This window comes from Nicotiana sylvestris, chromosome 4 (genome assembly GCF_000393655.2).
Source record: "Nicotiana sylvestris chromosome 4, ASM39365v2, whole genome shotgun sequence".
Classification (NCBI taxonomy): Eukaryota; Viridiplantae; Streptophyta; class Magnoliopsida; order Solanales; family Solanaceae; genus Nicotiana; species Nicotiana sylvestris.
Window position 1 is genome coordinate 44,210,130 of NC_091060.1, and position 16,138 is coordinate 44,226,267.

Here is a 16,138-nt window from a genome sequence, read left to right on the forward strand (position 1 = left end):
GGTTTTCACCGCCGAGACTCTCTCATTTTATCTCTCTCAAATCAGAGTGTGCTGGTCTCCATTTGTGATGCTTATTCGTTCCCCACCATATTTGGTAATTGATTTGAGGGCTTGTGCTTGGTAAAGAAAGGTAGATGATACTAGCTTCTCAAGTGCTTGACGTGCCCCGATTTTCAATTTCAGGGTGAATGGGATTTTATTGTTGGTGTGACTGAACCTCAGGGAGAGGCTACCTACGTATCCTTTCGGAATCAAGTCAAACGTAGTTCAGGCCTCAATCAATGTTTTGTTTTGTTTTCTTTTATCTTTTTTTTTTTTTTGTTTTTTTTTGTTTTGTAAACGGCTTGAAAGTTGGCAGAGAGAATTGGGTAGTGTTTGGGAAGTAGTGGGGAATAAAACCTTCGCCATTTTCAAACGTGTCAGGACCACTGGAGTATGATTTAGATGTAGTACCTCTTGACTGCATCTGCATTTACTGCTGTGTCGGGGTCATTTCCTTCGATATCACCTAGATACAATGCTCCTCTTGGCAATACTTTCCTTACGATGTATGGGCCTTTCCAATTTGGGGCAAACTTTCCTTTTGCTTCTTTATGATGCGGTAGAATACGCCTCAGTACCAGCTGACCTACTTCGAAATTCCGGGGTCGGACTTTCTTGTTGTAAGCACGGGCCATCCTTCGTTGGTATAACTGTCCGTGACAGACTGCAGCCATCCGCTTTTCATCAATCAACGTCAATTGCTCTAACCGAGTCTTAACCCACTCGCTGTCCTCGATCTCTGCTTCGACAATGATTCGAAGTGAAGGAATCTCTACCTCTGTCGGTATTACCGCCTCGGTCCCATAAACCAAAAGATAAGGAGTCGCTCCCACCGATGTGTGTACCGTAGTGCGGTACCCCAATAATGCAAAAGGTAACTGCTCATGTCACTGTTGGGAACTTTGGATCGTTTTCCTCAAAATCTTCTTGATGTTTTTGTTTGCCGCTTCCACGGCACCATTGGCCTTTGGCCGATAAGGCGTGGAATTCCTATGTGTTATCTTGAATTGCTCGCATACATCTCCCATCAAGTGACTGTTCAAGTTTGCTGCGTTATCTGTAATGATAGTCGCAGGAATACCGAAGCGACAGATAAGATTTGAGTGTACGAAATCCACCACAGCTTTCTTAGTGACCGACTTGAGAGTGACAGCCTCTACCCATTTCGTGAAGTAGTCTATGGCAACCAGTATAAACCTGTGTCCGTTCGAGGCCTTTGGTTCAATTGGTCCAATGACGTCCATGCCCCAGGCGACAAATGGCCAAGGGGCGGACATGGGATGCAGTTCCGTGGGAGGTGCATGAATCAAATCACCGTGTACCTGACACTGATGACACTTCCGGGCAAAGCTAAAGAAATCCTTTTCCATGGTCATCCAATAATAACCTGCTCGGAGGATTTTCTTCGCTAAGACATACCCGTTCATGTGAGGTCCGCACACACCTGCGTGTACTTCGTGCATGATCTTTCTCGATTCCTCGATATCGACACATCTTAGGAGATTGAGGTCCGGGGTCCTCTTATATAACAATTCACCGCTTAGAAAGAAACCACTTGCATGTCGCCTAATGGTCCTCTTCTGATCTCCAGTAGCATGCTCTGGGTATTCTTGCGTCTTCAGGAATTTCCTGATGTCATGGTACCAAGGCTGCGTACTTGATCCTGCCTCGATTACACTGCAGTAACCGTGTCTTTCCTTGATTTGGATTTCCAAAGGATCGACGTGGGCGTTGCCCGGGTAGGGCAGCATTGAAGCCAAAGTAGCAAGTGCATCTGCCAGTTCATTGTGACACATTGGAATGTACCTGAATTCTATTGATGTGAAGCGCTTGCTGAGGTCCTCCACATGTTGTCGGTACGGGATAAGTTTGACATCCCGAGTTTCCCACTCGCCTTGAGCTTGTCGGATGATCAGGTTAGAATCTCCCATAATCAGTAAGTTTTCGACATCCTGATCGATTGTCATATGCATGCCCATGATGCAGGCTTCATACTCAGCTGTATTGTTTGTGCAAAAGAAACGAAGTCTAGCTGTGGCGGGATAATGCTGACCGGAAGGCGAGATCAAAATTGCCCCAATCCCTACACCCTTGGCGTTCACGGCTCCGTCAAAGAACATCTTCCAAACATGTGCTTCCTCCGAGATCACTTCTGCGGTGTTTACCTCTTCATCTGGAAAGTAGGTATCCAATGGCTGGTATTCCTCATCGACCGGATTTTCGGCCAAATGATCTGCTAACGCCTGGGCTTTCATGGCCGTGCGAGTGACATAAACTATGTCGAATTCCGTAAGCAAGATTTGCCATTTAGCCAGTCTCCCAGTAGGCATTGGTTTCTGAAATATATACTTCAAAGGATCCAACCTGCTTATGAGGAACGTAGTGTGGGCTTGGAGATAATGTCTCAGCTTTTGAGCAACCCATGTGAGAGCGCAGCATGTCCTTTCCAGCAGAGTGTATTTGGCCTCGTAGTTGGTGAATTTCTTGCTCAAGTAGTAGATTGCTTGCTCCTACTTTCCGGTTACGTCGTGTTGCCCGAGGACGCAACTGAAAGAGTTCTCCAAGACTGTTAGATACAAGAAAAGTGGCCTCCCTGGTTCCGGAGGGACCAAGACTGGGGGATTCGAAAGGTATTCTTTGACTTTATCAAAGGCTTCTTGACACTCAGTTGTCCATTTGATCGCCGCATCTTTCCTTAACAACTTGAATATGGGCTCACACGTGCTTGTCAGCTGGGCAATAAACCGACTGATGTAGTTCAACCTGCCCAACAGACTCATCACGTCTTTCTTTGTTCTTGGGGGAGGTAGATCTCTGATGGATTTTATCTTAGTTGGATCTAGCTCAATTCCTCTCCTGCTTACGATGAAGCCCAAAAGTTTGCCCGACGGAACTCCGAAAGCGCATTTGGCTGGGTTTAGCTTCAAGTCATACTTCCTTAATCTCTCGAAGAACTTCCTCAAGTCTTGGATGTGATTGTCTTGCGTCCTGGACTTGACTATCACGTCGTCCACGTACACCTCTATTTCCTGATGCATCATGTCATGGAAAATGGCAGTCATGGCCCTCATGTAAGTAGCCCCAGCATTCTTCAGACCAAATGGCATGACCCGGTAACAGTAGGTGCCCCAAGGCGTGGTGAAGGCAGTTTTCTCGGCGTCCTCTTCATCCATCAGTACCTGATGATACCCAGCATAACAATCTACAAAAGACTGTATCTCGTGTTTGGCACAATTATCAACGAGGATGTGGATGTTGGGCAGCGGGAAATTATCTTTAGGACTTGCTCTGTTCAGATCTCGGTAATCTACACATACCCGAGTTTTCCCGTCCTTTTTCGGTACTGGAACCACATTCGCCAACCATGTTGTATATTGGACTACCCGGATCACTCCCGTTTTCAGCTGCTTGGTGATCTCCTCTTTAATCTTGTCACTGACCTCCGTTTTGAACTTTCGTTGCTTTTGTTGAACTGGAGGACAATCAGGATGAATCGGCAATTTATGAACCACTAGATCAACACCTAATCCCGGCATGTCATCATATGACCAAGCAAACACGTCTTTGAATTCAAAAAGAAGTTGAATTATCGCCTCTCGCGTTTTCTTGTCCGTGTGAATGCTTATCTTGGTCTCCCGGATTTCTTCCGGGGTTCCTAAATTTACCGGTTCAGTGTCATTCAGATTTGGCTTAGGTTTATTCTCGAAATATTCCAACTCTCGGTTTATCTCCCTAAAAGCCTCTTCCGCATCATATTCTGGTTCTGGGTTCATTAATTCGCAGTTAAATAACTCATTGTGATCTGGGCGTGAAGTCCGCAAGCATGTCATATTTAAAGCCGCATTATTAGGACTGAAAAGAAAGATAAAAGGAAAAATAACAAAAAATTAGAACAAAAGAAAGAATGGGAAAGCAATGACGATTTTTTTTTTCTTTGGAAAGTTGGAAGACAACAATGTTTACAACTAGGGATTCAAAACAACAACAAAGAAAAGAAGAAAACGTTCAAGTTATGTCCCGGAGATAACTTGTGACACAGGAAAGGTGGCAGGACAGGTCTACCCGGACTTCCGTCTAGTCGGGAATGGCGTAGCCTCCCAGTTTTGGAGTTGGGCGCTCGGCCCCATGTACAACATCTCAGCAGTGCTCGTTCCTTCACCTGGCTGAACCACATGAATCTCGTAGAGCATCTCCCTCATTGCCCCACATATCTCCTCGATTTCCTCAGCTGTGAAGACCTCATCATCTTCTTCAACGTACCTTGGCCTGACGAAAGTCGCATATAAATCCGGCAGTGGTTGAGGTAACTTCCAACCCTCATTTCTCCTTTTCTTTGCCCATTCTTCGTCTGCTGGAGTAGGTTTGAAACCTAGTCCAAAAGGTTTCTTGATGACTGGCAAAGTAATGGGTTCTGTTATTCCCTGAAGGGTTCGTCCAAGTCCCTTCCCTGGCCTAAATCCGTGCCGAATCATCTCTTTGGCCACCATAACCGAGGCGTTAGACAAGAAAGGCTGGGGGCAGGGTATTCCCTCTTCGCGCTGCTCTGCCAGTACAACCTCGAAAGCTTGATAGACCGTATGTTCGCTTCCTTCTCTTGGTTCAAGGTATGGGATGGATGGATCCCGATAAATGGCATGCTCATCTTCCCCGTGGACCACGATCTCTCGGTCTTCGTACTCGAACTTCACCATCTGGTGAAGAGTGGAAGGAACGGCTCCTGCCGCATGGATCCAAGGTCTGCCAAGAAGAAAATTGTAGGATGTGTCCATGTCGATCACCTGGAAGGTTACTCGAAATTCGACTGGTCCTATGACCAACAACATGTCTATTTCTCCCATGGTATCTCTCTTGATGCCGTCGAAAGCTCTTACGTAGACATTGTTGGGTCGGATTCTTCCGGTCCCAATTTCCATTCTTTGTAGCGTGGAGGGCGGGCAAATGTCAACGCCTGAGCCTCCATCCAACATTACCCGCTTGACATAATAGTCTTCGCATTTAACTGTTAGATGCAAAGCCTTGTTGTGTGCTGCTCCTTCCGGGGGTAAATCATTCTTGCTGAAAGAGATTTGGTTGACGGCGAAGAATCTTTCTGTCATCCGCTCTAGTTGCTCCACCGAGGTTTCAACTGGTACATATGCTTCATTCAGGGTTTTCAGCAGGATCTTTTGATGCTCGGTTGACCTCATCAATAATGACAGCATGGATACTTGCTCAGGGTACTTGCGCAGCTGATCTATCACTTCGTAATCCGGCATTTTCATTTGTTGGAAGAACAATTCCGCTTCCTCAACACTTACGGGCTTCTTTGGCGGGAAGCGCCTTTGTGTGGCGTTGTTCAGTTCTTGGGTATTTGAATACCTTCCAACGAAAGTATTTTCTGGGAGTTCTCCCATGACCTTTTTACCTTTGTACATCACCAACGTCTTTTGATAATTCCACGGCACTGTGGACGGGTTGGTCATTGGCTTTTGTGGCACGCGTTCGATAACCACTGGCTCATTCAGCCGAGGTGGTTGAATCGTCCCCCGGACCACATAGGCCCCTTTGGCACGTACATAGGTTTTGTCTTTTTGATCCCGGATTTCTGCGTCTTCTCAGCTTGACCTCGTGGTATGTAAAGAACTCCCCCTTTTGCTGGGACCACTTTCTTCTCAACCTTCTTCTCAAGCAACGTCTTTATAGCTTTGGCCTCTTCCCCCTTTTCTGGTTTCTGGTCCATTTCGGGCCTCTTCCCTATGTCGACAATGGCAATTATGGCTTTCAGAGCAGGGTCAAATTCCTTGTCTTCACAAATCATTCCGATCAGCGGCCCATTATTGTGAGCGGGTAGTGGATTGTTAGTTACATTCGGGATCTCCTCGTCCCTTAGCACTATTTTCCCCTGCTCTATCAAATTTTCGACCACTCTCTTCAATGACCAGCAGTCGTTTGTATCATGTCCCTCGGCCCCTGAATGATAGGCGCATCTGACTCCGGCTTTGTAAGAAGGCGATGTTGGGTTCTGCCTTGTTTGGGGAATTGGTTGCAAGAAACCCAACTGGACTAGCTTAGGGAACAAAGTAGAGTATTGTTCACCGATGGGCGTGAAAGTCCGCCGTCGAGGTGGCTCCTGGGGGCGGTAGTTATTCTGCGGGGGTTGTGGGTTATAGTGGTTGCGGTAAGGAGGCTGATTTCTGGGAGGTGGAGCTGGGCCTCGGTTGGCTTGTTGTGGTGGATGGTTATAAGGTTGGGCATTCATGACCATATAAGGTTGATGAGCATATGCCAAATTTGAGTGGGGGTAGTAGTGTTGTGGGGCTCTTTCCGGAAAATGGGGCCTGGGATGACGATACTCCCTTGCTTCAGAGGCTGCCATAGTCGTTTCTTCCTTCTTCTTCCCCCTTGTCGTTCCTCCGGACCCGCTTTGGACGGCCTGGGAAGTTGCCCTTATGGCTGCTTGACTCAGAATCCTACCTGTTTTCAAACCGTTTTCCACCATCTCTCCAATCTTGATTGCTTCCGCGAATGGCTTACCCATGGCTGACATCATGTTTTGGAAATAGTCAGACTCTTGAGCCTGGAGAAAGGTAGTGACCATTTCCACTTCATCCATGGGAGGCTTCACTCTCGACGCCTGTTCACGCCACTTAATAGCATACTCTCTAAAGCTTTCCGAAGGCTTCTTCTTCAAATTCGACAGAGAGTTTCGGTCTGGCGCAATGTCGATGTTATACTGGAATTGTTTTACAAAATCTCTGGCGAGATCATCCCATATATGCCATCGGGACATTTCCTGATCCATATACCATTCCGAAGCTATCCCTACTAGACTTTCCCCAAAATATGCCATTAGCAGTTCTTCTTTTCCGCCGGCTCCCCGCAATTGGTTGCAGTATTTCTTAAGATGTGCAATGGGGTCACCGTGCCCATCGTATTTCTCAAACTTGGGGGTCTTGAAACCCGTTGGCAGGTGCACGTGAGGGAACATGCACAGGTCGGCGTAAGAGACGCTCTTTTGTCCGCTCAATCCTTGCATATTCTTCAAACTTTGTTCAAGGCTTCTCATTCTCTTGGCAATCTCATTTTGTTCTGCAATTCTGGGGTTCTGATCCTGCCCGGGTGCAAGCTCGCACTGAGGCGGTAGAGGATTAGTACTGGTAGCGAACCTAGTTGGTTCCATTGAGAACGATGGGGCTTGGAATGTAAAAGAGGATGAGTCAAAGCTTGGCTTGTACGTGGTAGGCTGTGCCATAACAGGACAAGGCGATGCAGTAAAGATGTTCATGCTTGCATCAGTGGATGACATTCGGGGATGAGGCTCAGAAGGCGATCCAGCGGAGAAGGCTGAGGTGGCTGGGTACCCAAATGGGGTAGCAGGATAATTTATGGGGACATTAGACGTTCCACTTGACCTAGAGAATAATTCCGGGAATCCGGGGACGACACTTGGCGGCTCTTTCCCATTGTTCCAGTCGTCCAGCATTTCCAACATGCGGAGCCGTAGGATTCTATTTTCCTCCGCAGTTGCGGATTCGGGTGTGAGGACGGCTGAGATTGAGCTCTCCTCCGAAACAGGGGTCGTTTGCAATGGAATTTCTGAAGACATTTCCACACTTCCTTTTGACCTGGTGAAGTAAGTGTGAGTACTGCTTCTGGACCTAACAACAGGTAGTTGAACACTTCTCCTTGACCTCGTGAAATATGAGTGTGAGGCCAGACTTTCACCAAACCAACCGTCCTTTCAAAAACCCTGGAGAAATGCTCAATGACAAACGCACGGTTAATTTGTAGCAAATAACAGATAGTTAATCTCACGTTGGGCATGATGCACCTATACAGTTAAGTGGATTACTATATGTTTGCTACGAGAGCATGCGTCATTCCGGCATTCTTATTAGTTTCTTCCCTTTTTTTCTTTTTCTCTTTTGTTTTTCTTTTATTTATTTTGCAGTAAAAGAAATGTGACCGGATCCGATGAGGATTGCCTACGTATCACGATGCCTACGTGAATCAGATCATTACGTAGTTCGAATAACACAAATGAGAGTAAAAGAAACAACCTCTTTATTGTTGAAATGTTCTATTACAAGCTACATTTGCAAAAGAAAAAGCGAACTTTGAAAACAAAACTAGATTCGAAATAGACTAAAAATCACCCTGATGGGAAAACAAACAGAAAATGCAAAAATACAGATTTGACCTATGAACGCATTATGGTTTTGAAAATTGGTGTCCGCGGGGCATCGTTCGGCCTCACCGCGGTCCTAGGCGTGAGATCCCTCTCAAGTTGCTCCAGCTCGTGCATAGTCTGCTTGACATAACCCATTACTGCCGAGAGGATGGTAACGCTGCACATGTTCTCACATCGTAGGCATCGTCTGGTGATGGCATGGGCAATGGCCTTGATCCTATCTCTGGTTCGCTTCTTCTCTATGAGCAGGCGTTTTATCTGATCGCTGCATATCTTGAAAACTTGAACATCTTGTACATGCTGATGCTTCAGTCGCCGTACTTCCAACTTCATCTGGGCTATTGAGTCATACCAGTATCTGCTCTCAATTTGGAAATCCTTGGCCTGATTAGCTGCTTTGATCTCAAGTGCAGCCATCTCTCTCTTTGTTTTAGCAACAGTTTTCTCGTGGTCATCTTCCAATTGATTCAGGTATCGACGATGCTTATCTGCTTTTGTATCCCACTGTGCTTTGAGCTCTGCTATGACGTTTTCAGATTTCTCCGAACCATCTTGCCATTCTCTGATCTCGCTTTTTAGCCTTTTTATCAGGTGCTCGTCTGATCGACGCCTTGGCTGTTTATCTGCATCCAACCTTATCTGTTTGATCTGGGCTCTGAGCATTTCATTTTCTTGAATTAACCTGTTCCGCTCTCCCAGATCGGTAGCAATTTGCACGTTGTGCTCGTATTTCATGCCTTCTACTTGTTGCTTTAACCTGCTGATTTCGGCACAATAGCCTCTTTCCTTTGCTAACCAATCCCAATGCCTTTGCGATGACTCGGTGAAATTCCGGATGTGGGGTCTCTTAGCTGGCCTTTCATGCTCAAGTTCCCTTCTGTACCATGCAAGGTAACCTGGCGCCGTTTCTCCTTTGGCTCGATCCCGCACGCAAGTATCTGATTTCAAATATTGACCCTCATTCCAGATTTGGCGAATCTTTGCTTCTGGGAACTGTCCGTTAGGACTTATCTCAACTGCTTGAGTGCTTAGATCTTCCTCATGAGGTACTGTCTGGCATCTTCCGAACTGTCTTAAAACTCGGCAGGGTGCGTAAGGTTGAATGCTCTTAAGCCCCATCAGTAAGAAATGAATTTTAGCTGCGGACATATATAGGATCTCATCAACAAGCAACCATCCCAACGTCCATTGTATTTGGCTGGCGGTAAGAGCTTGTAAGAACGAGGTCCATGCCAGGACTCCTTTGGGCAAACTGATCTCTTTGGTTCTCATGTAAGATTCTTCTATGCGGGTCTTTTTCGGGGAACCATGGCTCAAAATCTCGGAATGATAGCAGAGGTGCTCGGTCATCCATATCTGTAGGAGCAAGTTACAACCTTCGAAGAAATTTCCCCCGGCTTTACAAGCTGTGAGAGCTCGAAAGATGTCGGATACCACCATAGGCGCGAGAGTACTGACATTTTGCGTGAGTAAAGTGCTGACGACCCCAGATATCTTCAAATCAATATTTCCATCTTTCCTTGGAAATACCAGAAGGCCCAGGAACATCATCATGAATGCTACCCGTCTGTGCTTGTCCCACTTCTGACGAAACCCTTTGCTGCACAGTTTGTTGATTGGATTATTGAATCCCCCCTCATGACCGTACCTATCATATATGAAGCATGGAGTACAGAATCCGGCTACTAGATCCGGGTTGTGGACTGTTCTAGGTATTTTCAATGAATCTAGGAACCGATGTACCGTGACGACTCTTGGGGCGACCAAGTATTTTTCCCTCAAGGGAAGCTCAGTATTCCCGATGTATCCGGCCATTTCTTCCAAAGTCGGGGTGAGTTCAAAATCAGAGAAATGGAAAACATTGTGCGTCGGGTCCCAATAGGTAACCAAAGCTCTTATGATATCTCCCCGAGGCTGGATTTCCAACAAACCCACAAGACCTTTCAGATATTTCTTAACCTCATTTTGTCCTTCAACGCCTAGATCATTCCACCATAGCCGTAACTTGACAGGGATTTTGGTCATTATTGAAAAATGTTCATTTTGCATTGTGCTCATCCTGCACATTTATTAAGGTGATTTCAACAAAAATGATTTTGACTCAAAATATTTTACAGAGGGGATCAAGTTTTGAACACGGCCTTTAAACACTTCGGGGATGAAGATTTTAAGGCTGCGTGGGTCTACTGGACAAAATGCTAAACAAGACCCAAAAGTGGCTATTTATGCAAAGTCAGCCTTCCGGCGTCCCTTGCGGGAACATTCGGCTATTTATGACAAAACAGTGTCACCCGATTTATTTACGACTCTTTTTTTTTTAAATTTTGACACATTTTTATTTATTTATTGATTTTGGCTATTTTAGCAAAAATGGGGGTTGAGCCCGACGAGGGTTGCCTACGTATCTCACATCCGGTGAGAATCAAACTGGCGTAGTTCGGGCCTATCGTAAAAATAGGAAAAATCGAATAAACCTAGAAATCAGGAATACGTATTTTTATATTTTTTGAAAAGAGATAAAGATTAAAGAAACTATTTATTTTTTATTATTTTTTTTAGGAAAAATTTGGACTATTAGTCTGAATTCATAAAAGGGGTACTACGAAAGAAACAACACATTTTTTGAATCATGAATTTTCGATTTTTTTTTTTTTACTTTTAAAATAAATACCTTTTCTCTTTTTTTTTATTTTGAAAGTGATAAAAAGAAAAATTTTATATTTACTCTTAATAAAAAAGACAGTTTTTTTTTTTAGAAAAATTCCGGCGAGGTTTTGACACTACTTGGACATTGGTTTTATTTTCCAAAAATAAGTAATTATCTCCCCTAAGCTGCTATTTTCCCCCTTTTTTTTAGGAACCGGTCGACATGCGGAACCAAAGCAAATAAATGCACAACACAGATAGGAATGCAGCATGATGGTCTTTTCCATTTCAGGTTGCCTGTCCTAGACGGACCCAACCCCTGTGTTGAGTCCCCTAAGTCAAATGCAATATGATGCAAATAAGCGTTCCTACTAGGGATCCGGCATGAAGTTTCGTTATACTAGGTTTAAACCTTGGTATTTGTTCTAGACTGTGTGCCCGAGCGGACAACTCGAGTCGAGGAGGGGGCTACGTACCGGGGACCCGCGAGATCGTCCGGCTTTGTAACTTGTCCGACCTCTTTCTTATTTCAGGTATTGACACTAACAGAATAGGGAGTCTCGACCAGCGAGCTTCTCCCCGGAGGTAAGAAAAGAAGGGTTTCGGCACAGTTTATATACAGTTCAGATAATATCAAAAGCGGTAAAAGACAACATTTAGCACTTTTATGCAAAACATGTAATAAAGATCAGATAATAAAGCCAAATATAACAATTATTCTAAGCTCGAATTCTTGGACCCTGAACCAGTGGTTCTGGGTCACAACATCCCCAGCAGAGTCGCCAGAGCTGTCACACCTCCTTTTTGCGCGCCCGCCCCGAGGGGTTAAATGCGCCGGTGGAGTTTTTCCAATTTAAGTGACAATATTCGAAATGGGATTATTTATTTAATTCAGAGTCGCCACTTGGGAAAGGTTTGGTTTTTGGTGTCCCAAGTCACCGGTTTATCTTGAATCCCAAATCGAGGAAATTTTCGACTTTTCCAAATGAAGTCTGCGAACCAGAAATTCTAAGTAAGGAATTCTGTTGACCCGAGGGAAGGTGTTAGGCACCCTCGAATCCCGTGGTTCTAGCACGGTCGCTTAAATTGTTATAATGGCTAAATATCTGATTTAAATACATGTTGTGACTTATGTGCTTCTTATTAGATTTAAACCGCTTTTATTATTATCATTTATTTTTTATAGAATTGCAACGTCGTGAAAATGCGTCTCAAACCATGTCACAATCAATGCACCCGTAGTTGTTAACACATTTTGACTCCGTTGAGATTTGGATTTGGGTCACATCAATGTGCACCCGAATTTAAGAACATAATTTACTTAAACCGTGCCTGAAGAGTCTAGCGCGTTATTATTTTTGAGAAGGCCATGAGATTCACTAAATGGCCTAGCCCGAATTCTTAATATTATGATTAGTTGTTGAGGGCCCCGCAATTTGTATTTTTTATTTGGCGAGGCTCGTCTCATTATTTTTAGAAGGGTATCCTACAGTGATACATTTCTATTATTTTTATTTCCAGAGATATAAGAAAGAAAATGTATGCTAATTGAAGTATATACTTCGGCCTAAACCAAACTCCTATCAATTTCTGATTAATTACTTTTAAAGTAAAAAGACGTCATGCCTTACGAAAATGCTTTGGTCGAACAAAAAGATTACATATGAGATAGATGAAATGCCATACTTAATCCGAACATTTCTTAATTTGAACTTAACTGAACTTATTTGGACTAGATTAAAGGATAACTGGCGAAGTAAAATGCTTTAATTTGACAAGGAATCATATACGAGCTAACGAAATACAACGCTTAATCTGAGCATTTCTTGTGTTGAACTTAACTAAACTTATGTGGACTAGTCTTACTAAAAAAAGACTAAATGAAACAGAAAACAGTGTTGTGTAAAGTCGAAATACACATGCTTATACTAACAGACAAACTACCGAGCTCAAATACAAAAGGGGTAAACTCAGTCGACTATCAGTACATTCTTTCGAACTGTTGAACCATAAACTAATCAGTTTCCACAGGCCTGTTAATGTACTATGAATATCACAACAAATACTTGAACATCTTCTCCCTTTTTCATTTCATGCTTTCAAACTGTTTCAATTACATCAATATGGGACTTGAAATGTGTACCTGGAAATGCTGAAAATGCAAAGGAGAAGAAGAAGAAGATGTGGAAATCAGCAGCCAAAAGAAACAAGACTAGCAGTAGCAGCAGGACAGAAATGCAGCAGCAATAGTGAGCAAAATAGCAGCAGCAATCAGAACAGCACAACAGAACGGATTCTGTTGCGAGGTGGAACTAGAGTTGAAGATGAAACAGCCAAATGAAACAGCACACAGTGTGATGGCAACAATACTCCAGACAATCCAATTCCGGAATATACCAAATGCAACAAAACACTAACAATAATCTCGATTGAAATTTAGAAGAAGGAACACTGCCTAACGTATTGACAATAGATGAACTTCAGACAAACAAGACCAAGTTCCTGATTTCTTAATCTGTTTTATCTCTTTCTTGCTCTCTTTCTATTCCTGCCAACTCCTTCTTTTTCTTTTCTATCCTCACGATGTATGTATTTCAAGCTTTCTCTTTCAAAATTCCTCACAGTGTATTTTCCCCTCTCCCTGTATTTTTAACCCCTCTGATTCTGTCTATCTCCCTATTTCTCAGATGTCCTCTCCTCTTTATAAGCCTCAACACCACCCCTTTTAACAGCCTGTTTTAGAATATCACAGTACCCTCCCATGTGCCTTCCATTTTCAATTCCAACTTTAGCTAATTAAGTATTAAACCCCATCAACATTCCCTGGCAGATTTAACTTTTAAAAGGTTTAATACTTCTTTAAACTAAAGCAAAGTATGGGCAGTAGAATGTATTGCTGTCAAACCATTTTAAAATTACAAGCCCTTTTATGCAGGAAAACAGGCTGTGCACAATGCACATGCTGTGCACAAGTGCACATGCCACCAACTCAGATTTCAGTTACAGACCAAGCCTTAGGTTTCTGAAATCATATTAACGACTATAAGTAACAGGACTTGGTTCTTAATTGATTCAGGCAAATGTTCAACAGAAGCAAGTTGATTTATTGTTCGGACAGTTGAAACTAATTGACGACACATGTCGACTCGACTATATTAGCATTAACATACACAATCGTAGCCAAAAATCAGACATTTAAACAGTATCGATACATGGTTTGAATTATACTGACTAAACAGAAATGCACTCGAGGAGTCAACTAGTCAGTCCAAACTCGAAATACAACCAATACACATGCCTTATCAGAATAGGAGGGGGGATTCAGACAAACACAGAGGTTCAAGTAAAGTGGACAAACAAAAATTGATAAAATTAAAACAAATATGAACAGACTTTTAAAACAAATCACACGGACTAAAGCAAATAAAGGAAAGAAAGCAGACTCACCTTAAAACTTGAAAAGTTAAAAGTTTGAACTCGGATTTGGACAGACCTTTCTTAAGGCTGAACGGACTTTAATCGAAGTGTTTCTCAGATGAGAAACACTTCGATTAAGGTCCATTAGACCTTAATCTCTTTGGCTCGGACGGACATGGGCCAGTGATGAAGAACTGCAAAGTTCCAAAACTCAGATCTGGGATTCATGCTTTCCTGATCAGATTCGGACCAAACCAAGTATGGTTTGGTCACGAGGAGGGTCTGAGGAGTGTCTGGTGTGAAGCTGGGGTTGGTTGGTGTAAACCGAGTTTTGACTCGAATCTTCAAATGAAGATTCGAGGACCTAGGGGGTGATTCGAACTAAGCGGTCAACAGGTCTATGTTCAGGGTGGTGAGGGGGTTCTATGGTGTTAAGGGGAAGGTCACCGGCGTCCATGCCGCCGGCTTTCATGGCGAAAGTATACAGGGGCGGCTAGGGTTTAGGGTTGTTTGTTTGGGGAGACGAAGGCTGGGGTTCGGATAGGGGGGCAGGGTAGGATTATGGGCTTATATAGTTAGTGGGTGGACGGATCTCAACCGTTAGATCAATTTAGATCTACGGTCTGGATCTGATGGTTAAGTGGAACGGTGTCGTTTCAAGTGTTGAGGGTTTGGGTTCGGTCCGGGTGTAAACGGGTCGGGTTCCTCAGTGGGTTATGGGGAAGTGATCTTGGCCGTTGATCAATCTGAGATCAACGGCCCAGATCACACTGGATTGAAACGACGTCGTTTGGACTCTCTAGGCATCAGCTGGACTTGGACCGGGCAGGCCTGGTTTGGACGTTGTTTGTTTTGGGCCAATTTTGACAAATTGGCCCAATCCGTAAGATGATTATTTATTTTTCTTTTTCTTCTTTTTTTTTCTTCTTTTTTTATTTTAAAAACAAAACTAAGCAAAAAAAAAAATCAAATTAAATACACGCTCAATACAATTATTCACACACACTACAATATTTCAAAACAGGTAAAATCAAACAAATCAAAATCACGGACGAAGATGCCTAATTATGATTTTCTTTTTTTTAACGACCGGATTACGGTTCGAATTGCGCCTGACACACACACATTTTGTATTTTAAATAAATAAATAAGAAAAAATAGAAATGGGCAAAAGTCACAAATAAATCAACAAAGTGCCGCACAGAAATCCGAAAATTGTACAGCAGGGCCAATTATTATTTTTTTTTATTTCTTTTTGGAGCGATTATTGTGCGAAACAAAAATCACGTGCTCACACTCTGTCAACCATCCCAAATCACCTCGAGGCCCCCGGAACCTCAACCAAAAGCACCAACATATCCCAAAACCTTGTTCAAACTTATACCAATCTTCAAAACACCTCAAACAATATTAGATCAACTAAAACTCATCGGATTCAAGCATAAGTTTCCAAAATCTTCCGAATTCCGCCTTTGATAAAAAACCCAACCAAACCACGTCCGAATGACCTGAAATTTTGCACACACATCCCAAAAGACACCATGGAACTACTACAACTCTCGGAATTCTATTCTGACCCCTATATCAAAATATCACCTACCAACCAGAAATCACCAAAATACCAACTTTGCTAATTCAAGCCTAAATCTACTCCGAACTTCCAAAACTCATTCCGATCAGGCTCCTAAATCCTACATCACCTCCCGAAGCTATCCGAACCATCGGAACTCAAATCTGAGCCCTCTAACACATAAGTCAACATCCGGTTGACTTTTCCAAGTTAAGCTTCCTTAAAAGAGACTAAGTGTCTCAAACCTTACCAAATCCTTTCCGAACCCGAGCCAGCCAACCCGATCATATATA